This window comes from Macaca mulatta, chromosome 12, assembly GCF_049350105.2.
Source record: "Macaca mulatta isolate MMU2019108-1 chromosome 12, T2T-MMU8v2.0, whole genome shotgun sequence".
NCBI lineage: Eukaryota > Metazoa > Chordata > Mammalia > Primates > Cercopithecidae > Macaca > Macaca mulatta.
Genome location: NC_133417.1, coordinates 130,637,555 through 130,662,987, shown reverse-complemented (window position 1 = coordinate 130,662,987; position 25,433 = coordinate 130,637,555). Strand labels below are relative to the sequence as shown.

The 25,433-nt window shown below is 36.7% G+C and overlaps 1 protein-coding gene and 1 long non-coding RNA gene across 3 annotated transcripts in view; both read right to left on the bottom strand.

Moving 5' to 3' along the window:
- NYAP2 (neuronal tyrosine-phosphorylated phosphoinositide-3-kinase adaptor 2) overlaps positions 1-8,088 on the bottom strand; it is a 295,147-nt gene extending 287,059 nt beyond the window's left edge. Inside the window, exon 1 of one of the 2 annotated variants that reach the window (XM_015111043.3) lies at positions 7,505-8,088. The gene's annotated coding sequence lies outside the window, so the exon portion shown is untranslated. 2 annotated transcript variants of the gene reach the window in all.
- Positions 8,089-11,739: 3,651 nt separating this feature from the next.
- Positions 11,740-25,433, bottom strand: part of LOC144333329 (uncharacterized) — a 95,222-nt gene continuing 81,528 nt past the window's right edge. Inside the window, exon 5 of the long non-coding RNA XR_013401906.1 lies at positions 11,740-12,129. This is a non-coding gene — a long non-coding RNA (uncharacterized LOC144333329). The remainder of the gene's footprint in view (positions 12,130-25,433) is intronic.

Genomic DNA, 25,433 nt, shown 5'->3' with positions numbered 1-25,433 from the left:
TAAATACTGTATGGAAAGTTAAACATTTGGTTTGCATAATTACAATAATAATTTTGTTTCTTAAAATACGTTTCTACACAAAGAAGATATATAAGATCCAAGTTTCATGTATTTCTGATTGCCATAAAGACTTTTCTGTTCAATTTCAAGGAAAATGATGTAATTATTTGGAAAGAACTTTTGTACATATATGTGCTTCCCTTAATTTTTGAAATTAAAATGTATGAATATGAACTATTTATGCAAAATATAGTAGTAGTAAAAGAAAAACACATTTCTAATATAACTGGTCTATAAAAGAATCCTTTTTAACTCTTCATTCCTCTCCATAATGGTCCTCCATAATACCTTCATACTACAACTAACATATCATAGATCACTAGGACCACATTAATCCTGACCAGTCTGGTAATTCAAGTATTGACAACTGTTGTCTCACTGTTACATGAAGTTTTAAAAACTTGAGCCTCAGAAAGGATTACTGAGAAACCAAAATTAAATCAAAACAAAACAAAAAAGCATAGGAATTTCAATTAGTATATATTACTCTCAACTGTAAAATGATGCTAGTATTAACTCCTACCTCCTGCTGATGTGAAGGTTAGGAGAGGTGAAGACTGTAAATAATTTTGAATAGAGTTAAACAATAGTAAGTATGTAATACTATTAGCTAATATTATCATTAAAAAGTATGAACTGGCAGCAATAGTAATGTCAAATGTATATGTGTGGTTAGATGGGTAGATGGACAGATGGATGGAAGGAAGGCTTACTGTACTAATTGCATATTAATTGTGGTATAAGAAACTGGTATAATTGAATCAGATTAAATAACCCAAAGCAAAGTCAATTAACAAGGGGGAAAAGATTCTCCATTCAAAAGTTATCAATTCCCTTGCATGTTTTACTTTCTTTAAAAGACTTAGAAAGATATTTTAAAAATATCAGCCCAACGATTTGATGTAAAACTCCCAGACTTTCGCTTTTTCAATTACAAATAATTTTCATTCTGATTTTTTTACAGGTATAATCATGTTCCAAAATCTGGATAATAACTATGGAAATTTTACTTTTCATCAGACTTTATTAGCATTTCAGCTGCCAGTCAATCCATATTTGATTTGGAACCCATGCTGAATTTAAGGATTTTTCTCTCTATGTAAGAAAGTATTGAAACTGGAGTCTAGATAAGGTTGTTTGTTAACTCTTCATTTTTATGTTAAGTTTTTGTATGTTTTGTTTTATGTTAAGCTGTAATGGGTTAGCAAATGAAATGGCCTTTTAATTCCAACTATCTGGTGTAATTGAATTGTATTTTAATATCAGTCTGTCAGATTAGATGCTTATGTGATGGACATTAAGAATAGCAAATTAATGCTACAAATGATTGCAATTTGGGGAAAAATACAAGAAAATGGTTCTCAGAGAGCTAAAGCATTGCCATTGTCAGGAATTCACTTCTACCAAGGACTTAAGCACTAGTCCTTACTAGTGCCTGGATAAAAAAATGATCAGCATAACTTCACGACAATTAATTCTACCCAAGTTAAGCAAGCCAAGTCACTATTACAAGAATTCAAGAGATAATGCCTCCGGCTGGATGATGATCACTCCTTCCTGCCCTCTAGCAAAATTGTATATTTCCCAATTGAATAAGGCGTTATTACCCAAAGTTTTTTTTTTTTTTCCTTAAGTTTTCCTCCAACCAAAATGACACCAGAGATTCCTACACAGTTTATATATTCCAAATATCAATAGGGTACTTGTTTACCTCTGAAAACTAATTATCTTCCTAAGTAGTCTTTCAAATTGGCTGGAATTTAAATTATTTTTGTTCTGAGAAAATTTTAAATAATATTATGAAGTATTTACACTATAGAAAGATGCATTTAAAAGAAAATGGAGATCAATTTTTTTGAGATGAAAATGAACCATCATATCTAGTAAAACTTCAAAGTAATGAAAATTGGATAAATGTTTGTACACATGCTCCTGCCACCTAATTCTAGAAAAGTATTAAATTCCATGACCATTCATTTATTCGAGTATTTGTTGAGCACGTGTTATGAACAGTCCTCATGAAGGCAGAATTGTGTCCCCCTAGATGTCTTCATGGCAGTGTTAGAGCAAAATAAATAAATAATTGCACTACTTGTGACTAGTGTTGATTTAGGTGGACTTCACTAGTTGGTCATACACGTTTTATTTTCACTATTTTTAAGGGTGAGCAAGAAACATTGTTCGACGATTGTGTTTAGTCCCTGAAAATGAACACAGGCCCGATCAATGTTTAAACATCACACCTCTTTGTTTACTTGTCCACATGTACAAAGTATAATAGTTTGTAATATTGAGGAGGCTGGCAGAATGGCCTATAAACCCCAGTGAAGGCACCTCTAGCTCTAAGACTTCATACAACTTAATTAACGTTTTTCAGCTACAATTTCCACATTAAAAAAAATAGTGGTTGGAATAGACTCATGTTGTGAGTATTGAGTAAGACATGCAAATTCCATAAATTTAACCATTATTAATAGTCATAACATTACTGCTAGTTTCACAATTCTTAAACATGGCTAGAATTATATTTAATAATAATATAACCCCTTGATAAATGTAATTTTACTTTGAAACAAAGGTAAGTACAATGTTTATTGTAGTGCAACTTCCTTCAACATGCATTTGTAAATGGAAGCCAGGTTAGGAGTTCGTACATTCTTCCCCCAATCAAATATATATGGACAGCTCCACATAACCATTGTCCCCCATTGTCCACATCCAGAAAATAAAGAAAATAAAGAAACTGGGACATATGGACTATGAAGCTCATCCCATCTCTCAAACCCTAGATCTCCACCCTTCCAAGCCAGAAGTGTTTCTCAGGCAACTGAACTATGAGTAAATAGATTCATGGCCTCACTAGAGAAAAGACAACCTTATGTTCATTGTCTACTTCATTACAACTGCTACCAATTCAAAGCAGTGAGAACCCACAGACAGGTACAACCATAAATCTCTTTGTTTTTTGGAAATTTGTATTTACACCTAAGGTAGATATTGAATAGGGTATGTTGTAAACCACCAAAAAGTTGGCTGCATTTTGACTGTTGGATATTAAGTCAAGTTTATTTGTGGTCCTTAAATGACAATAAGGTATGCAAGAATTTTATAAAGGCTTGCCTCGAACATCTAATCCTATGTTGGCATCCTAGAAGACCGTATTTGTTAAGAGGCAAATGGCCCCTCTCCTCCAGGTAGCATCTTTAGCTCTGTCTCAGTAAGTAAAGGAGTCTGACTTACTGAACGACCATTAACTGGTGCATGGGGTATTTGTGACAACAGAGTGGGCGAGACTAAGGTGGAACTCTGGCTTTTCTATAGGCATCCCTTTTAATTGAGTTCATCCCCTTTAATTGAGTTCATTGAGTCTGTTGCCATTTTTGCTCAAAACAAATTAGATATTTTAGCCCCTTCCCTGCTCCCTGAGCATTGGTTGAAAATGAGCATCTTTGGTCTTCATTTAGAAGACAGAGGTATTCTCTTTGCAATGCACAATATTGATACAAGTAGTGCAACACTGTGTGTACATTCCTTGAAATTTGTGGCCAACATTTAAAATTTGTGTCAGGACCCTCCTGGGAAAGCACCTAAAATGACCAAGATCAGATTTCCTGTACAATCTACAGATACCTTCACATCCTCCCTTTCTCTGCCTTTTCTCCACTGTGGTATTCTGCATTCATAAAAGACTCTTTTTGTTTAAGTTTTTAGATTACTGTATCTAGAATCATAGCCATTCTAATGTAAGTTACAGATGTTGGCTTTCACACAGCTGTATGGTTAACTGTTCAGCTTTATTTTATTCTTTCACTTTGTTATTTACATCATGTTGACCACACCCTTCACAAAGATCACTTTGTATAATACTGTGACACTTCCCAAAATTTGAAATTTCATTCCACCCAGCTAAATTGCACCAAATTAAACTGATGGAATTCTTACCATAAATTAAATGCTAAGCATGTAACTGTTTATTGAGTTAACCATTTTCTTATTTTCTTTTGTGCAAGGCCATCATTATACTTTACCAATGCTGAACCTAGACCTGAAGGTAACATTCCATTTCTTTACAATTGTTTCCACTGAAACAAAACTACCCATTATGTACACATGTGGAGCATAAGCTAAGTATGGTATGTCCAAATGGAATTCGTGGAAACATTAAAACATTTAAAAAACACCTCATTTTTTCTTTTTCTATAGTTTCCTGCTACTGCTTCCATCCAGAGAAGTCAAGAAGCTAAGACACTACATGACCCTTAGTTCCAAAGCTTAAAAAAAGCAGCATTTTTGAGAAACATGTGTATGCAAAATAATTGAACTAAGATTATAGATTTATGTGGACTATTCCCATTGTAAATTAAGGTATCAGTTGTGTGTGGTCTCAATCTACCAGAGGGTATTTAATGTGGCACCAACTAATATCCAGATTGAGTTCCCCATGGTATAGAGGGGTTTTGATTAATTACAAGATATTGTTGAATCAACGGTGTACAAAGAGTAAGATAAATATTAGGCATGCCATCTTCCTTCTCATGCATGATTAAGCATTTCTCTTCCCTTTGCTTCAGAACAAATTTCTTCATGAGTATAATTTCATACATTGTTATATCAAGCACTCTAGCTCTATAAGGACTGGCTAGAATAGATATGTACACTGATTTGTCAGGCAGAGCCTTCCAATGGGCAATTTATCTCCATTTACCAAAAGCAGAGCTTTATAGGTACTAGTATCATCTGAGTAAGTTAGTCCAGTAGCCTTCATAGGCACAGGTCCTTTTATCTTTTATTAAGGTATTTACCTGGAATCTGAAACTTTTATTTTCCAAGATATAAAGTTGTGACAACTCTGTTAACTTGGTTATTTGCCATATATACTAAGTGGTGGAGAGAGAAAAGGCTCTGTCTTGGGAGAGAGTGGATTCCTAATCCTAATACCTGAAGCTCTATGAGAAGCTTCCTTACTTTTAGGCCACAGTTAATCCTACAAGATAATCTTATAGCTATAATAAGATAGTTTATTTTGTACGATTATTATAATGCTACTTGTGACCAGCCAGAAGAACACAATACATAGAACGGAATAAATATCCTGATTGAAACCTAAATATTTTACTTTTATTGTACTTCACATTTGTGTTTTTATTTTATTTGCAGAGGGGAAAGTTTTCTAGTCTCCACCTTTATATATTTCTGAGCTCTTTAAACCACACCTGTCTCAATGCTGTGAGGAAGTTATTAGAATTTGAGTTACTAAGATTTGAGTTTCCTTCCTACTCCAATCATTGCATCTTCTTTGAGGTAGACAATCCTATTTTTGTTTCCTCATATTATTGATCCAATAAAAGTTTCCCAAGGCAATTTCGACTAATTTTTGTTGTTTTTGTTCAGCAGGAGAAAAAAGATCTTTTACAAGTTTTGCATGTACTCAAACCAATTTGAAAACACATTGTGTATGAAAATGTAAGTATTTAAATAATCAGGCTTCTGATACATATGTAAAATACATATGCAAATTAATATTTAAAATTTGCTGACTTCACATAGGACCAAATCATCAGGCTAGCCTGGTTATAACCCATAACACATGTAAACCATGTCAAATTTTTTCTGATAAAAATCTTATAATTTGTCAAGCATTACTCCTATAATTTCACTTTGATTATGCTTGAAATCCTACTCCCTACCCCACAAATGGTCACACTCATTTTCTCATTCTCAGTGTCATCAAAATGCAGCTGTTCTGCCCAAAATGGGAAATGTTGAAGTTACAACCAAGAAAGCTTGCTAAAGTGACTATAAAGACACTGATTGCTTTTTTCTCAGAAAGCAGATTACTTTGCAGTGAGTTTTTCTCCACGGTCTCTCTTCCCAAAATGAGTAAAATAGGCATAAATCGTGTTAATGCAGTAGCATCATGAATTGGTATCTCCCCCTCATCTTCCAGGTTGTCATGGTGCTGTATGCCCATGGTGTAAAGGGATTGTACATTTCCATTAATATTAGAGACTCATGCAAAATGCCAGTGGCTGAGATACTTTTTGGAGGCTTGGGCCAAATGGTTCCAGATGCTTACAAGGCATTATTTGCAAAGTAGATGTAGTCAGTCTAATAAATTGCTGACTGGAGCTACAGTGGGAACCATCTAATTGAATTGGGCGTCTATAATTTATTTATTTTTTTAAACAATAGCCAACCTTCTTGTGTCTAGGATTTTTACACTTCTCTTTCTAAACTTGACAGATGCTTCAAGTTCTCAGGCTTCTCCACTGTCCCTTGTGCGGTTGCAATATTTTTCTCTGGTCTGTTTCCACTAATTCTCTAAACTATCTGTGTCCTTCACATAGTCCCTTTCTTTGCTGAGTTGGCTCATGTATGTTGCACTTTCCATAGGAAAACAAAATAATTTCTGCATTTATGGACCACATTTTCTCATTACTTTGTACAATTGGTGCTTGCTTGACAATATATAAAATAAATAGGAACATTGTCTAAAATGTGAAGAATTAGGAAGAGACTTAATTTTAACTCTTTCTCTATATTTGTTATTCCACACTACTTGGTTATAAATGTTTGGATGTTAAAATGACTAAAACTACATCATGTAACCTTTTCATTTGAATTTCATTATTTTTTGGCTATATTTAGAAAAAAAATCAAATTCTATGGTACCAAAACAACTTTAGTATTTCCTAATGATAGTGAAAAATACTATTTTATGTAACAGTTTTTCCAGATATGAAGTACCCACATGTCTTGTATTTAAAATATTGCTGAGTAGTTGGAAAAATTAGGATGGAGACACCCCAACAAAATAAGAACATGTCCCAAGTAAAACAAGTCCACCTAAAGTTTTACAGAAAATATTTATTGTGATGAGACTAATAAAATCTTTCTGACATTGAATAGTATTAAAAAAATGTTTCTCAAAGTGTCTAATCAGTCAGGAAGAAGCAGTGTCAGCTTTGCTGTTTGTCTGGTAGTTTTGAATTTTGGGGGGTACTGTGTCTTTTTTTCCTGAGAATGTAAAATTGGGCTCTCACTGCTGACACAAATGTGCTAAGAGACTGTTGTAAAATATTTATGGTATAGAATAGCAGATAAATAGCTAGCATGCACAACTTGAATGCCAATTAATACCCTGGAAAACATTTTCAATGTTTTTAATAATTCAACATGGCTTATTTTACTAATGAAAATCTAGTTTAACCATTTCCATGGTAATGTAACTAAGTGGGTAAGGGAGTAAAAATAGCCTCAGGCTCACTAAAGCCCTGGATGCCTTCACTGTGGCTTTATTTCTGCTCCACCTAATAAGGCATGCAAACTTCAGCATTAAGTATCCCTAACTAAAATCCATTCCATTTTACCACTAGATTGCTTGATCTATTTAGTGCTGGATTCAATTAGCATGCTTAGAGAATCTGAAAAATGAGATACATACCAAAATTTAAGTCCCCAGGGAGAGCTAAGTGCAATAACCAGAAGGTGACTTGTGTCTGTCAGAGCCCTCTCTCACGGTTGATCTCAGGGCAGTTCTGCAGGAGTAATCCAGCACCATAAGAGACAGACTTGTAGTTCAGCTCAGTGTTTCTTCAATTAAAGTGCATTGTGTCGGGATGGGAAAAGTGTCGACTCCGAGATTCTTCATCACTAGATCAGAGCATTCTCGATGTCCTTCCTATCAGATAAAATGGCCTTTAAAGTTTGCTAGGAAGATGCAGTGGCAGAAGACAGGTGCTTGCTTCCTTAAATCGACAGTCGGAGAAAAGAGGGCATAGCTAATGGGTGGGGATGAACACACAACCCCTCTCCTTCCAGGTCCAGCAGGGAAGAAATTGAATGATTTTACCCACTTTGCTACACAGATGATTACAAGACCCGAAGCAATCACCAAGCTGACTAAGGTACCTCATTTGATTATATTCTGCGAAGACAAAAATAAATGAAAACAAAAAATCAGAAACATCCTTTCTAAATGTCTCCTTTCAGCCAAAAAGATGCTCTTTCTCATTGCCACTTACATACAGAAGGTTTGGAGCAGCCCAGCTTGTGGCATAGTCCCTCCCCCGTGACAACCAGCTCTCTCTCTCTCATTCTCTCTCCCTCCACTCCCTCCCTCCCTCCCTGCCCCTGACTCCCTCCCTTCCTGCTTCTCTTTCTCCTCTCCAGCTGCCTTAGTCTGTTGAAGCTGCTGCTGATTAATCAGGGATTCTGAAACAAAGAACCTACCTTCTGAAATAAGCAGTAATCTTTCTTCTCTGTTTCTGCAATCCGTCTGCATTGAACGGCAAGGCTGCCAGCGTTCTAGAACCTTGGATAGTTCCTGCTCACTAGGCCCATTGGAAAAGGGAGAAGAAGCAACTGAAGAAATTGCAAGAAACCGGAAAGCGGCATCGTTCTAGTTTGGATTTCGGCTCCCTGGGGGCTCCCATCCTCATTAAAGGCCTCACATCTAGGCAACAGAACCTCTCTCTTTTATCTAACTGAGCTGAAGTCTGATTAGTAAATAATAAAAGGAAAAGAGGGTAAAGAAACACCCTTCATTTATATTCACTATAGCACTAATTCAGCCTTTATGGAGAGGAAAAATATAAATCCATTGAAAACAAATGTTCTTACTACAGAGAATGGTTAAGTTATAAGCATTTCATCCCTGGTGTGGCTAATGAAAATGAGCAACAACTTAAATGGAACATCTAGATCTCAGTTTGATACCTTTATTTGATATCAATTTTGCCTCCACCCTCCCTGCACAGCCGAGCCATGCACACAATTACTGCTGACGTACTTCAGGCTGCTGCTTGGGGAGAGAGGGGAGGGGCCTTTTAACCTCATCAAAACAGCTTCATGCCACCTGCTCCCATGGCATGAGAACAAAACTAGCCCACTTAGGAAGAACATGCACAGTACACACGTGTGTGGAACAAAGGTCTCACTCGGACTGCACATTTTTTTTAACTAAAATAAGATGCAAAATAATTGTGACATGTATGTCATTAATTCCTATAGACTCGTTGTTAAAATTAAAGTCATTCTATTTCTGATATTTCCCAAGGACTCTCCTCATTCTGTTCTTAATACTCTACTGAATATATACATATATATCATGTTATATACCACAACTTATATATGGGAGTGTGTTTGTGTGTATTTGTATTTACTAAGTTCAAAGTTTTTATCATACTTGCTCCTCCTCAGTAAAAACTAAAATGTACATGTTATAATCTATTAACTTTGCACTATGATAAAAGGAACAATATATAATACATTTCCGATTGATATGGGCTAAAAAAAGCAATTCTGATGGGAGGGGATGTGCTTATTATTTGATAGTGACCAGTTGATTTTTTCCCCTCATGTTCTTTTTCAGTAACTCACTGTAAATGACCTTCAATTGCAGGTTGATTTTCCCAAGAGTTATTTTTAACATCTATATTCATAACCAATGTCTTAGAAAATAGTTTTCTAAATTTAGTTTTTAATGCATTGACAGACCACAAAAATAAACTTAAGTTCACCTGTCTAATTCTTAAATGTCACCTGGAACTACGCTATAATTTTCTTAAATTATATTTCTTTTACTTGTAACTACCTGAGGAAAAATAAAATCAACACATTACATTACTATAAAGCTTTTCGATTTCACATGTTCTGAAGTTCATTCCTGAAGCTCATCACTTATTTCTTGGTCTTTGTGTATCTAGCTTTTGGTTGGAACAGGATATCTGTTTAATTTTAAGAAGGATTCTGCAAGATTAGATAGATGAAAAGAAAAGAAGGAGGAGAAATACAAATGGGAAACAGAAGAGGTCACACCTCTCTCATACACTCTTCCCCCATCCCAATGCTCTCCTTCTCCCTCTCTCTCTCTCTCTCTCTGTCTTACGAAGGTTCTAAATACCTAGCACATTGCTGAAAACTGCCTCAAGCACCACTTATAAACTAGTAACAGCCACCACACTGTGATCAAGAGGTTTACTAATGTGCCGTAATTTTTGGTAGTGAAGTGTTCTCATAGATTTTGTCTTTCAGCACATGACCAAAGGTGGAAAAAATTCTTTACAAAAAAAAAAAATTATTGACAGACATTTTAGAAAATGGAAATACTTTATCATGACCAATAATTTTGCCAGTCCAGAGGTCTATATTTTGAACTATAGAGAGTTTGGATAAGCTGTAGTGTAAAGTCCATTTCTATATATGAGAAAAATACTGCCAAGATAAGTACACTGACTTACTTCCAAGCTCACGTTTATTGCCTCATTAGGATTAAGACCCAAAGTCACTGGGCTGACTGCAGGTCACCTCATCTTTGGCCAGTATAGTGGTTCTCAGTCCCCTTGATTTCATGCACCAGAATAATCCAAACAAAGTGAGGAGAGGCAGACATACAGTTGCCAAGCGTAAAAAATGAAGAATTTGCCATTTCCTTACCACAAAAATTCGAAAACTAAAAGGCTTCTTTATATTAGAAGACTAGAGAAAGCATACTTATAACAATAGATGGTCTTTTAAGTTTCATATTTTCAACTTTAGGAAAATATATATTTTCCTTCATTTCCTTCCTTCCCTTCTTCCTTCCTTCCTTCTTTCCTTCCTTCCTTCCTCCCTCTCCTCCTTCCTTCCTCCCTCCCCTCTTTCCTTCCTTCTTTTGTTTCTTCTTTCCTTCCTTCCTTGCTTCCTTCCTTCCTTCCTCCCTTTCTTCTTTCCTTCCTCCCTTCCTTCCTCCCTCCCTCCCTTCCTTCCTTCCTCCCTCCCTCCCTTCCTCTCTTCCTTCTTTCCTTCCTCCCTTCCTTCCTCCCTCCCTCCCTTCCTTCCTTCCTCCCTCCCTTCCTTCCTCCCTTCCTCGCTTCTTCCCTCCCTCCCTTCCTCCCTTCCTCCCTCCCTTCCTTTCCTTCCTTCCTTCCTTTCTTCCTTCCTGATTTCCCGCCTCCCTGACTTTCTTTTCTTTTTCTTTCTTTTTCTCTTTATATTACAGAATAGGGCTTGAGAATAATCACATTATACCAATCCCATTTTCTCAATCCCACATTTTCCTCATTCTAGGTGTCAATGTCACTGATAGGGCAATATCTTCTCTGGAGACATACTAGTGTATAGGAGTTTATAAAAACCTTTGAGGATCATGCTGAGAAGGACCCCAGAACTACTTTAGGTCTCACCGAATGAAACAGCAAAGGATCTTTACTCTTGCAAGTCATCTTAGAGCCAAATGCAGAACTCACCTCTACTCATTTCAATAGCATCCGGAGAAAAGTGCATCGGAAAAACTTTAAGTTAAAAATCCTCATATCAGGAATAAAGGTATAGAGATATGTAAAAAGCTCAAATTATACTCATGCATTGGTTTATTTCTTGTGCATCTTTATAAAATACATGGATGTTTCTGATGTCGATAAGAAACAAGTCATTGAGATAGATACCTGATGACTTGATATTTCTTTTAAAGTTCTTTAGTCAGGGTAGAGTTTAGCTCTTTTGGTTACACTGTATTAATGGTGTTTGATGTTTTAGGGGTTAAATAGGTCCTTTCAGTGAACTTGGATAGACCAGAAGAGTCAGCGCCCTGAAAATGCTTCTTATTCTACACATCAGCCAGATAGTGGAAGGTGCTTGATGTATAAAAGTGATGTAAATGAGAAAAGTGGGAATTGAAATAGAACAATCTAGTTATCCAAATTTTAAAGGGTTTATTCAAATACATGAAGTGAAGATGTACTCTCTGAAGTCATATCAAAATTTATTACAAAGCCTTTCTAGTTTTTTTTTTCCCATGATCTGTACTCTTTCTATTATTCTTTTCACATTTAGCTTAGGGAGGTGACCCCTCTGTTATAATGAAATTATTCCACTAGGGGAAAAGCTAATCTCCTTCCCATCCAATCAGGATTTCTAACCCTTCTGGTAACAGCATGAAATGAAAGTCTTGGTAGAATGAAAACCATATGCTCCTCGTGATTTTTGCCTGTAACAATGTAGACGTCGACAGAAGTCGCACATATGACTTAGGGGTCGTGGGGCAGCAGATGGCAATATGGGTGCTCCAAGATGCAGCATACTCAGTAGCTAAAAAAGAAAGAAAAAGTAAAAGATTTATGGTCTAATAATACACAAAAAACTGCATTCATAGTGCCAAGGGGGAAAACTGGCAATAAATGAAATATTCCCATGACAAGAGACTTAAGAATAGATCCCAACATCCCTCCATTGTTTTGTCCAACAGATATTTTCTAGTAAAGATTTCAGAAATACCGTCAATGTATTCATCGCTATACTAAAAATGATAAAAATATTGCTAAACAAGGATCCATATATTCTAGTGAATCAGACACCCCCACTCCAACCAACCATCTCTCTTCTTTGAATGAATAATATCTATACTTTTCAAAAGTCAAATATATCTTACCCTCATAGTTTGTCCTAATTTACCACATTCAAACTGGATGCTTGCTCTCTGTATTATGAAATACCCAGTATAATTAAAAATAGTCATGAATTTTTTATACTCTACCAAATATTCCTATTTCATTGTTCAAATGTTTTTGCCTAAGAGTCATTAAGAGTGGAGCCCTTCCTTTCTGTTCCCATGGCCCCAGCGTATAGATTGTGTCTAGTCAGTGGTAGGGATTTTCTGAATGAATGCATGACTACATATCTCATCTGATGACTTGTTCTGCACAAGTAGAAAATTCAAAGGTACCCATATAATGAACATGAGATTGTCTTTTTAAAAATAAAAGTATAAATGGAAATTTAAATATAGAAGTAACCAAACTAAATTCCAAGTAAGTGAGGAAGAAAAATATTTCCAAAGGGACTCCATAGTTTTTCTAACTAAAAATGCAAAATAACCAGTTTGAAACTTGCTAGAAATAATAAAATTGCTCCATAGGAAGACCAACTGAATATATAAACACAAGGATCATATTTAGAGAAAACAGTAAGATTCTTCTAAGATACTGTTTTAGTCAACTCAGGCTTTGAAAACAAGATACAATCGACTGAGTGGCTTAAATAACAGAATTTTATTTTTCACGGTTCTGGAGCTTGGGTAGGCCAAGATCAAGGTGCTGGTAGATTTGGTTCCTGGTCAGGGATTCTTTGCTGGCAAATTGTACCTTCTGGCTGTGTGTCCTCACATGGGAGGGAGAGAGAGAGAGAGAGTCTCTTCCTCTTCTTATAAGGACACTAATCCCATGACAGTGGCCTCACTCTTTTGACTGCTTCCTAACTGTATTCCCTCCCAAATGCCCCACCTCCAGATACCATCACACTGGGGCATAGAGCTCCAATGTATGGATTTTGAGGCAGACACAAAGATTCAATCCAAAACAGAGACATAAAAAAGATTCAGGAAAGTATAGAAATTCCTTGTTCTTGAATAGGAAGAAAAAATGTAATAAACAATTACTTCTTACTAAATTCACTGGAGTGAATGCAATTCCAATTTAAATAAAACTGTTTTGTAGGCCTTGAAAAGCTATTGGCAGAGATGTTCTTGACTAAATATTAAAACATCCTGCAAAGCTTTATTGATTTTATTGTGTATGGCACAAGACTTGATTGTGAATCTATAGAATAGGTTAGAAAGTGCAGGGAAAATATATACAACTGCAGGTATTTAGCATTAAATATGTCATTGCATATTAATAAATAATAAAATTGAAAAACAGAGAAATGTATACATACACAATGAATTTTCACAGTTCCTTACATGAAAATAAATCTAGACACTTGCAAAACAAAATGCGGTCTAAGAACCTACAGCATCAGCTCATTATATATGCAATTTGGGTCTCTCCCCAAATTGCCTGTCTCAGTCTGTTCAGGCTGCTATAATAAAATGTCACAGACTAGGTGGCTTAAATAACAGAAATTAATTTATCACAGTTCTACAGAGTAGAGGTCTGAGTTCAGAATGCCAACATGCTTGGGTTCTGGTGAAGGCTCTTTCTGGTGTCCTCACACGGAGTGGGGAAGAGATTGAGAGAGAGAGAGAGAGAGAGAGAGATAGCTCTCATAAAGTCACTAATCCCATTTTGAGGGCCCTACCCCATGACCTAATTACCTCCCCAAGGCCCCATCTCCAAATATCATCACATTGAAAATTTAGGGTTTCAACATATGAATTTGAGGGGACACAAGCACGTAGTCGATGACATTATTCGGGTCAGGATCTGCATTATAACATATGTCTAGGTGATTGGGGATATATATTAACATTTGAGAAAAACTGTTCAAAGAAATTTCTCTGATGATGAAAATGGTATATATCTGCACTGTCAAAAATAATAACTGTTAGCCTGATGCAGTAGCATGAACCTGTAGTCAGCCTGCTTGGGAAGCTTAGGCAAGACGATTGCTTGAGCCCAGGAATTCAAGGCCAGCTGGGCAGTGTAAGAAGGGCCAGCCCCTGAGAAAATAAAATATAATATAATAGCCACTAGCTACACGTGGCTATTGAGCACTTAAATTTTGGTTAGTATGACTGAGGAATCACATTCAAAATTTTATTTTAATTAATTTAAATTTAAAATCCACATGTAAATAATGGCTACCATATTGAACAATTTATCTCCAGACATCTGAAATATTTGTATATGAAAACAGTAATTTACGAAAATAAATTTTAACATTATCTTAGAGTGGAGATGGCCCATCTCAAGATAACTAAAGATAAAGTTCGAAACAACTAAGTGATAACAAAGAAAACTGAATACATAAAAATGTAAAACTTTTTTAAAAAATTTATTTTTAACCTTTATGTTAGGTCCGTGGGTTCATGTGAAGGTTGGTTATATTGGTAAACTCATTTCATGGGGGATTGTTGTACAGATTATTTCGTCACCCAGGTATTAAGCCTAGTACCCAATAATTTCCTTGTGCTCATCTCCCTCCTCCCAAACTCCACCCTCAAGTAGACCCCACTATCTGTTATTCTCTTCTTTGTGTTCTTGAGTTCTCATCATTTAGCTACCACTTATAAGTGAGAACATGTGGCATTTGGCTTTCTGTTCCTCCATTGGTTCAACCATTGCGGAATGCGGTAGGGTGATTCCTCAAAGAGCTAAGAGCAGAATTACCATTCGACCCAGCAGTCTCATTCTGGGTATACTCCGAGGAATATAGATCATTCTACCATAAAGATACAGCATGTGAATGTTCATTGCATTACTATTCACAATAGCAAAGTCATGGAATCAACCTAAACACCCATCAATGACAGATTGGATAAAGAAATTGAGCTACATATACACCATGGAATACTATGCGACCATGAAAAAGAATGAAGTAATGTCTTTTGTGGGAACATGGATGGAGCTAGAGGCTATTATTCTTAAAAATGTAAAACATTTAAGTAGGAAAAGAGGATAAATAAAGTTAACAGTTGTGTATTTCTATATTTTATTATAAATAAACAAGAACTAAATACCATAGCACTAAACAAGGGCAAAGAAAAGGAAGGGGTCAATCATAAATAAGAAATCGAAATGGCAAATACATACAAAAAATATGTTTAACCTTATAGTAATAAAATGAAAATTAAATCAACAATGGGTCTTAGTTTTTCATAATAGCTCATGCTGGCATAAATGTGGAGAAATGAATAGTTGTGTAAATGCACACAACCAAAATGTGAGGAAATATGATAGTTTCAATTTTTTAATGTGCACAGTCTTTGAAATAATAATTTTACTTTCAGGACATGGTAAGTGTGCCAGACTATATGTTTGAGACTACTCATGGTTTGGAATAGCAAAAATGTTAAAGCTTCCTATATGTCTAAAAACAGGAGAGTGAAAGATATTATATAACAATTAAAATCATAATATAGGTCTATATTCATTTATGTGAATGTGGGTATTGTGAGGAGGGCAAGAGCATTAGCTCTGAGAAGGAACCACTGGGCTAGTGTACTGCTTACCCTGTAACCTAACTATGTGACAATGGGAAAGATATATAATTTCTCTCTGCCTCAATATTTTTTCTGAAAACAGCAATAAGGATAGTATAAACTTACACATTTATATTGAAGTTTAAATTAGTTACATGTAAAAGCCTATGTAAAATAACTATATTTAGAATTTAATAACTATCAATGAATGCTAGCTGATCTTTTCTCTAATTTTTATTTTAAGTTCTGGGGTACATGTGCAGAATGTGCAGTTTTATTACACAGGTAAACATGTGGCATGGTGGTTTGCTGTACCTATCAACCCATCACCTAGGTATTAAGCCCAGCAAGCATTAGCTATTATTCCTAATGTTCGCCCTACCCCCACCCCATGACAGGCCCCAGTGTGTATTGTTCCCCTCCCTGTGTCCGTGTGTTCTCATTGTTCAGATCCTACTTATAAGTGAGAACACGCAGTGCTTGGTTTTCTGTTCCTGTGTTAGTTTGCTGAGGATAATGGTTTCCAGCTCCATTCACGTCCCTGGAAAGGACATGGTCTCATTCCTTTTTATGTCTGCATGGTATTCCCATCAATGATAGACTAGATAAAGAAAATGTGCTATATAACACGATAACTGATATTTCAGTAGATGTTATAATAGTAATAAGAAAGTACATGGAAAGATAATCAGTAATAGGTCTGCCTTTGCCAAGTCACCCATTAGTTCATGAGTGGCCATTTAACATCCTTTACTATTTCACTTGAAATACTGTTTCATCCTGTCTTTCATGACATTGGATTCTTCTGTTTTTCCTCTTATTTCAATGCCTTCTTCCTCCTGGTTTCTTTGCTGACTCCCTCCTCTGTTTAAGTTCTAAGTGTCGGAATGCTCCAGATCTCAGGCCTGGCTCTCTGTCCTTTCTCTATCCATATTTTCTTCCTGATCCTTCAGTCTAAAAATGAAAGCCACCAGTCCCTTTATTACATCGACTGGATACATTCCATTGCAAATACATACCACCATTTGAATGATCTTGTTTACACACACATTTGTAGGATATATTCTTAATACTGGTAATTTTATTAGTTTCTCCTTACTAAGATGTAAGTCCCATGAGAATAAGAACCTTGTAAGTGCTTGTTCATCTTTGCATCCCAGCATATGGATCAGTGTCTTGTATAAGAATTCTTGAATGAAAATTTATTGAATAACTGTATTACCTAGGAAAGAACATCTTTTAGAACATGTGCATACCTATAATGCTTTTGCATAAACATAATATTCACAATAACAACAGTAATAGCAAGCACATACACAATGTTTATTATGTGCCCTACTTATATTAACTAAATCGTTCAATCACCACACTAATTTTAAGAGATAGGCACTTTAATTCTTCTCATTTTAAAAATTAGAGTATTGAGGCAAACAGAGTTGAAGTGATGTCTAAGGCTATGCAACTATTACATGTAGAGGAAAATGCATATTATAGAAAAAAAATAGCATAATTTTGTTTATATCTGGCACTTGTCTATTTTCTATTTTAAAAATAAATGTCTGTGTTGCTTAGGTCTCCCCAATAGGTGTATACTCTTTTTACAATACTTTTATATGGTAATTTTAAGGGAAATGTAAAATCCTATCTTCGCAAAACTACCCCCGAAAGAAGAGCCTTTGGAATCTGTGGGTTTCCACTTAATTTTAAAATAAGAAGGCAGGAGGATTTGTGGAATAGAAATGCCTCCAATGCATTACCAAGTTGGCAGTATCTGCAACAAAGAGATAAAAATTCAAAAGTAAGTATGAGTGTATTGGGCAGATAGGATTTGGGGCAAAGTAATAAAGCAAGCAGGGGATTGCAGGTGGAAACAGAACCTGCCTAATAAAAACATTTAAAACAGAGTTTAGGAGATGATGTCCTTCAGGTTTGGGGGCAGATTGGTTTTCAGTGACTGGCTTCCTTGATGCTGAGCCAAGTCTTGCCCACTTTTTCGGCTTCTGTCACATAAAATACTATAGCTTGTTTCACCTAAAGTGGGAACACTGTAGTTTTCCTTAAGCTCACACAGAGTTGATACGTATTTGAAAATACCCATCAGTAATTAGAGAACAGTGGAAGGAACAAATGACAGCTGCAGCCTACAGTATATTCTCCAAGTCTATTTCCTCACTTCATTTAGTTAATTCAAGTATAGCAATTTGAGAGAATGTTAAGGCATATGAAGTGGTCACAAGAAATTGATTACTAAAGTAAAACATGAGGACCTAACATTCTCAAAACTTGACAATCAACAAAATAATAAATTCACAATTATATTCCTCCATGTCCTGATTTTTTTTAACTCTAGGTTGACTATAAATTAAATTAAAGGTGCTCTCAGATAAAATTTCAGTTTAATTGTTCTGTAGTACTCTCTATATGGCTGGCCATTATTGTGAGGTCAAATTTAAATATAGAAACAGGATTTTGGAGATAATCTAGTCTAACCCCTTCATTAAACAGATCAGGAAAACGAAGCTCAGAAAGTCAGGCAGCTTGCCTAGGAACACAGCACTGCTTCTTTGGGTGTTCAGGACTCATTTCTTCTAGTGTGTAACACTTTATCTTCATTCATAGATCTTCTCCTTAGCTCTCTTTCCAGGAGGTTAAGAAGAATAAACTACTGGATTTCAAATAGAAATTAAGGAGTAAATTAAAGAGTAAACAATTTTGTACAGAGAAAGAGGCACTAAAATATCCACTGGGATATGAGACAGATTAGGCCAGCCTTGGTAAAATTGTGAAGTGGTTTTCTGGAGACCCCAGGAATCTCTAGCTCCATTCTACTCCCTCAGGCAAGTGCCTTACACCCTCTCCTTGACTCCTGAAAACTACAAACTACAAGCAACAAAACTAATAACAGATTGTCTCTTGACAATCTGTTATTAGTTCCAGTTTTGCACTCATGACTTCCTCTATTTGAGAAGCTTTTCCCCCAGATACCTGTGTGTCTATCTTTGATGCTTTCTCCAACCTCTTTCATGAACACCACCCCCAGTCTCTCATATTACCCAGTTGGCTATAGAGCTAGATTAAGCCAGGTTTACATTATGGCTTTAGTCTTTGTTAGCTGTGTAATGTTGAACAATGATTTAATTTCTCTGTGGTTCAACAACTCATCATTAAAGTTGCAAGGGTACTTACCTTACAGAGTTGTGATAATTAAATGAGTTAATATTTGCAAGATGCAAAACATTAGCTCCTGTTGCCCTATTTATTACCTTTCTTTTCAATTTTTGAGACATGGTCTCGCTCTGGCACCCAGGCTGGAGTGCAGTGGCATGATCATGGCTCTCTACAACCTCTTCCTCCTGGGCTCAAACAATCTTCCCACCTCACTCTCCAGAGTAACTGGAACTACAGGCAGGTGCCACCACACCCAGCTAATTTTTGTATTTTTTTAGTAGAGATGGGGTTTCCCCATGTTGCTCAGATTGGTTTCAAACTCCTGCAATCAAGTAATCCACCTGCCTCAGCCTCCCAAAGTGCTGGGATTACAGACATGAACCACCGCGCCCGGCCTTTAGTACCTTTCATGTATTTGTATTATGTTATCTTAATATATTTACTCATTTATTAATTAATTGTTTATCTCTGCTGTTAAGATAAAATTCTAGGAGAGTAAGGAACTTGATTTTCTTTTCTTTTTCTTTTTTCTTTCAAGACAGGTTCTCGCTTTGTCAGCCAGGGTGGAGTGCAGTGGTATGATCACAATCACAGCTCACAGCATCCTCAACTTCCTGGGTGCAAGCGATTCTCCCACATGAGCCTCCCAAGCAGCTGGGACCATAGGTGTAGACCATTATGCTCAGTTAATTTTTAAAACACTTTTTGTAGAGATGGGGTCTTACTGTATTGCCCAGGCTGCTCTTGAACTCCTAGGCTCAAGTAATCCTCTTATCTCAGCCTCCCAAATGATTTTCTTTTTCAGCTTATATCCCAAGTATTCAGAAAGTTTCTTTGCAAAGAGAAGGCCCTCAGTAACTATTTCTTAAGGAGCCAACAGTCATTTACATTTCAGTGGGCACTCAGGTATGTCCTCAGGCCCCAAAAGCCCCAGCTTCATTTTTTTTTTTTTTTTTTACTTTAGGTTCTGAACGTGCAGGTTTGTTACATAGGTGTACATGTGCCATGGTGGCTTGCTGCGCCTATCAGCCTGTCATCTAGGTTTTAAGCCCCGCATGCATTGAGGATTTGTCCTAATGCTCTCCCTCCCCTTTCCCCCAGCCCCCAACAGACCCCAGTGTGCGGTGTTCCCCTCCCTGTGTCCATGTGTTCTCATTGTTCAACTCCCACTTATGAGTGAGAACATGTGGTGGTTGGTTGTCTGTTCCTGTGTTAGCTTGCTGAGGATGACGGTTTTCAGCTTCATCCATGTCCCTGCAAAGGACATAAACTCGTCCTTTTTTATAGCTGCATAGTATTCCATGTGTATATGTGCCACATTTTCTTTATCCTGTCTCTCACTGATGGACATTTGGGTTGGTTCCAAGTTTGCTACTGTAAATAGTGCTGCAACAGACATACATGTGCACGTGTCTTTATAGTAGAATGATGTATAATCTTTTGGGTATATACCTAGTAGTGGGATTGCCCAGCCTCATTTTTCACCACTAAATGAAGCTCTGTTGTGTTTAAAGGTGTTTCAGGCCTCAGTAAGGAAGACTGTAGAAGGTGTTGCAGACTCATGTGTACAGGCACAACCAACTCTGTGTCTATGTGAGTGACCTCTGAGTGCTGAGCAGAGTTCTTTCCCCAAGTGGTTTTCCCACGTGAACCACAATAGTTTCTGGAATTCCATTCTCTTCTTCACTTAAGCTCAGTCTTTAACAGAGGTTCACTAAAATATTCAATGCAAGATATCTGTATTCATATACACGTGAATTCTAACTTCTAGGTTATCAACTAGTTTAATCATTTTGCTAGTAAATAGGACTCTGACAACAAAACCAAAGTTTGTGGTTATAATCACCTAATTAATCTGACCAGCACTATGTAAGTATCTAAACAACAGTACAGGCAAAATGATAGAAATGAAATGTGGAGGCAACATAGCTTACTAATTTTTTTGCTATGGAAACTTTATATTTTAAAAAATTTCTTCAACTTTTAGTTTTTCTCCATTCTATGTCTGAAATAAATGAATATGAGATAGAATGCCAAACAATCAAACAATATATAGAAAGCCATGTCTTGGGAAATGAAATAAACTAGCCTTAGAAAAGTCAAGGATGAAAGAAAATCAACTGCTTTCCAAGTTTAGGTCACATTTGACCTAAAGTCTAAGAGACCAGCAATAGATCTGAAGGAAGTACAGATAATCAGGCCAAGCATAAATATCACCAGAGGTAAGGAAATGTGAGGAACTGATTTTGGAAGTGAAAAAAACTTTTGAAGACATGGATACCCAACAGCTACCTGGTGCAGGAGCTACAATCAGTAGGCATTCAATAACTACTGCTTATTGAATAATGTATAGCATAGAGGTAATAGGCTTTTTCCTTCTTTCTTCCTTTCTTTCTTTGTTTCTTTTTCTTTCTTTCATTCTTTTTCCCTCTTTCTTTCCTCCTTCTTCTTCATATTGTTGTTATTATTATACTTCCTATGGCCGTACAAATTAAAAGCACAATTAAATTAATATTTATTTTGTGCTCCCACCAATTAAGTAAAAATAACTTAAAACAAATTTTTGTGACTGAATTCTACCTGGGAATCTAGTGAAGATGTTTTGAGATGAGGGGGAGAAAGAATGCAGAGATAGAAGAGGATAGACTCACTGCTTCATTTATTTTACAGTTTAGATTAGCGCTTGGAAAAGTCGAGAGATTTTTGTTAAATTTTCACTTATATACCTGCTGATGTTTAGAAGAACCATTTCAATAAACTTGTGTTTCTATTCCCTATTAATAAAATAGGGGCTATGAATTACTTTGTCTACACAAACAAAATAAAACCATATTAAAATTATGAGACTACAATTATAAGAAAACCATATTATGTTAAATGACATAACATAAAGCCAATATATAAAATTAATTTTTCCAATGTCTTTATTTTATAAGAACATGGCAGTAATCCCAGCACTTTGGGAGGCCGAGACGGGTGGATCACGAGGTCAGGAGATCGAGACCATCCTGGCTAACACGGTGAAACCCCGTCTCTACTAAGAAATACAAAAAACTAGCCGGGCGAGGTGGCGGGCGCCTGTAGTCCCAGCTACTCGGGAGGCTGAGACCGGAGAATGGCGTGAACCCGGGAGGCGGAGCTTGCAGTGAGCTGAGATCCGGCCACTGCACTCCAGCCTGGGCTACAGAGCGAGACTCCGTCTCAAAAAAAAAAAAAAAAAAAAAGAACATGGCACCACAAAAGTTGTAATTTGTGCAGTCCACCAATGATCAATCTGTGGTAAGATTCTAATTTTCTCACTCCTAGTTTGCTGCTCTTTCTCCCAGCGGGACGACCTGGAAGAACAGAGGCTGGAATAGATGTGACCAAACTTCTACTTCTTCATCTAGAAAACAATATTTTGTGCTCAGGTGTGTTCCCAGGTACATTCACCTAGAAAATCATGTAGTGAGCAGCTTACTGCAAAGTGTATGTAACTGCATGTATACAGAGAGTCTTCCCTCATATCCACAGGGGATTGGTTCAAGGACACGTGCAGATATCAAAATCTGTGGATGCTCAAGTCTCTTATGTAATAAAATGGTGTAATATGTTCAGTATTTTAAAATTTTTACACATATTCTTCCATGTACTTTAAATCATCTCTAGATTACTTATAATAGCTAATACATTGTAAATAATGTGTAAATAGTTGTTATACTGAATTTTGTATTATTTTTATTTTTATATTGTTTTTAGTTGTTTTTTGACTAATATTTTCAATCCACAGTTACTTGAATCCACAGACACATACAAATGGCCAACTATATTCTCAGAGTAAATGCACCACCATAATTTTAAAATCTACCCATTTGTATGTTAATGTAAAGCTATATTAAGATACAAGATTTGAAAAGAAGTGGCTTTTAGTAGATGCTCTAAATTTTATTTTATAATACAATCAGGGTAGGGCATTCAGCATGGATATACCATTAGCAAACAGGTAGTAAAAATCCAAATAAAAAATAAATTTTAAAAAGTTAGTGCAAGTCTAATGTAATTACAACTGATTTATAGTACAATATTTATTTTGAATGGAGACTCTTATCTCATTTAAAATATTCCAAGCATTGTGTATATGGATTAAAGTTTTTTATCCATTAAAAGAAAACATACAAATTGCAGGATGCTCTAATAAAGCAAAACCAAACCCCAAATGATAAATGCACACAGCCTATTTTAATCTGAGGCCCTCTGTGAAAGGTTATGCGTTTACTTTTACAAAAAGAAATAAATGTACAATCATCTGAAATCATCTAAAAACCAACATAAACTACTTACAGTATCTTTAATTTGGCTATCTTCCATTATTTTCTTACGGATTTTTTAATGGAAATGTTTTGCTATGAAAATGCACGTAAAATTGGACAGGTTATGTTTTAAACCCATTAAAAGCTATACTGTGCTCCTTGTACCCAGGTCCTAAAACTAATAATCATATGCAACAAATAATGTATATGTATGAATCCATTCTTACACTGCTATAAAGAACTACCTGAGACTGGGTAATTTATGAAGAAAAGAGGTTTAATTGACTCACAGTTCCACAGGCTGTCCAGGAAAAATGGTTGGGTAGGCCTCAGGAAACTTACAGTCATGGCAGAAGAGCGAAGGGGAAGTAAGCACATTCTTCATATGGTGGAGCAGGAGAGAGAGTGAAGGGGAAGTGCTACAAACTTTTAAACTACCAGATCTCAAAAGAACTCACTCACTATCATGAGAACAGCAAGGCGGAAAATCTGTCACCATGATCCAATCACCCCCCAATAAGTCCCTCCCCCAACACTGGGAATTGCAATTCCATATGAGATTTGGGTGGGGACACAGAGCCAAACCATGTCATTTTGCCCTTGGTCCCTTCCAAGTCTCATGTTCTCACATTTCAAAATACAATCATGCCTTTCCAAGAGTCCCCCAAAGTCTTAATTCATTCCAGCATTTTACTTAAAAGTCTAAGTCCAAAGTCTCGTCTCAGTCCCTTCTGCCTATGACCCTGTAAAATCAAAAACAAGTTAGTTACTTCCAAGAAACAATGAGAGTACAGGAATTGGGTAAATGCCTCTATTCAAAAAGGGAGAAATAGCTCAAAATAAAGGAGATATAGGCCCCATGAAAGTCCAAAACCCAGCACGGCAGTTATTAAATCTTAAAGCTTTCAAACTAATCTCCTTGACTACATGTCTCATATCCAGGGTACACCGATGTAACGGGTAATATCCCAAAGCCTTGGGCAGCTCCAGTCTTGTGGCTTTGCAGGGTACAGCCCCTGTGGCTGCTTTTATGGGCTAGTGTTGAGTGCCTGCAGCTTTTCCAGGTGCACAGTGCAAGCTGTCAGAGGATCTACCATTCTGGGGTCTGGAGGACAGTGACCCTCTTCTCACACCTGCACTAGGCAGTGTTCACGTGGGGATTCTGTGTGGGAACTCCAACCCCACATTTCCCTGCAGCACTGCCCTAGTAGAGGTTCTCCATTAGGGCTTTGTTTCTGCAGAAGACTTCTGCCTGAACATCAATGCATTTCCATACATCCTCTGAAATCTAGGCAGAGGTTCCCCAGCTTCAACTCTTGCCTTCTAAGCACCCACAGGCCAACAACACATGGAAGGTGCCAACGCTTAGGGCTTGCACCTTCTGAAGCAACAGCCCAAACTATATATTTGCCCCTTTTAGCCACAGCTAGAATTGGAGTAGCTGGGACATATGGCACCATGTCCCCAGGCTGCACAGAGCAGTGGGGCTTTCAATCCCACAAAAGCATTTTTCCCTCCTACACCTCTGGCCCTATGATGGAAGGGGCTGCCATGAAGGTCTCTAAAGTGCCCTAAAGGCATTTTTCCCATTGTCTTGGCTACTAACATTTGGCTTTTCTTTACTTATGCCAATTTCTGCAGTCTTGAATTCCTCCCTAGAAAATGAGTTTTTCTTTTCTGCCACATAAATGGGCTGCAAAGTTTCCAAACTTTTATGCTCTGCTTCCCTTTTAAATATAAGTTTTAGTTTCAGGTCATTTATTTGCTTATAAAAATGAACATAGGTTTGCAGATGCAGCCAGGCCACATATTGAATGCTATGCTGCTTAGAAATTCTTCCATCAGCTACCCTAAATCATCTCTCTCAAGTTCAAAGTTCCACAGATCTCTAGAGCCAGGGTAAAATGTCACCAGTCTCTGTGCTAAGGCATAGCAAGAGTGACCAGTTCCCAGTAAGTTCCTCGTCTCTATCTGAAACCACCTCAGCCTGGACTTTACTGTCCATATCACTATCAGCA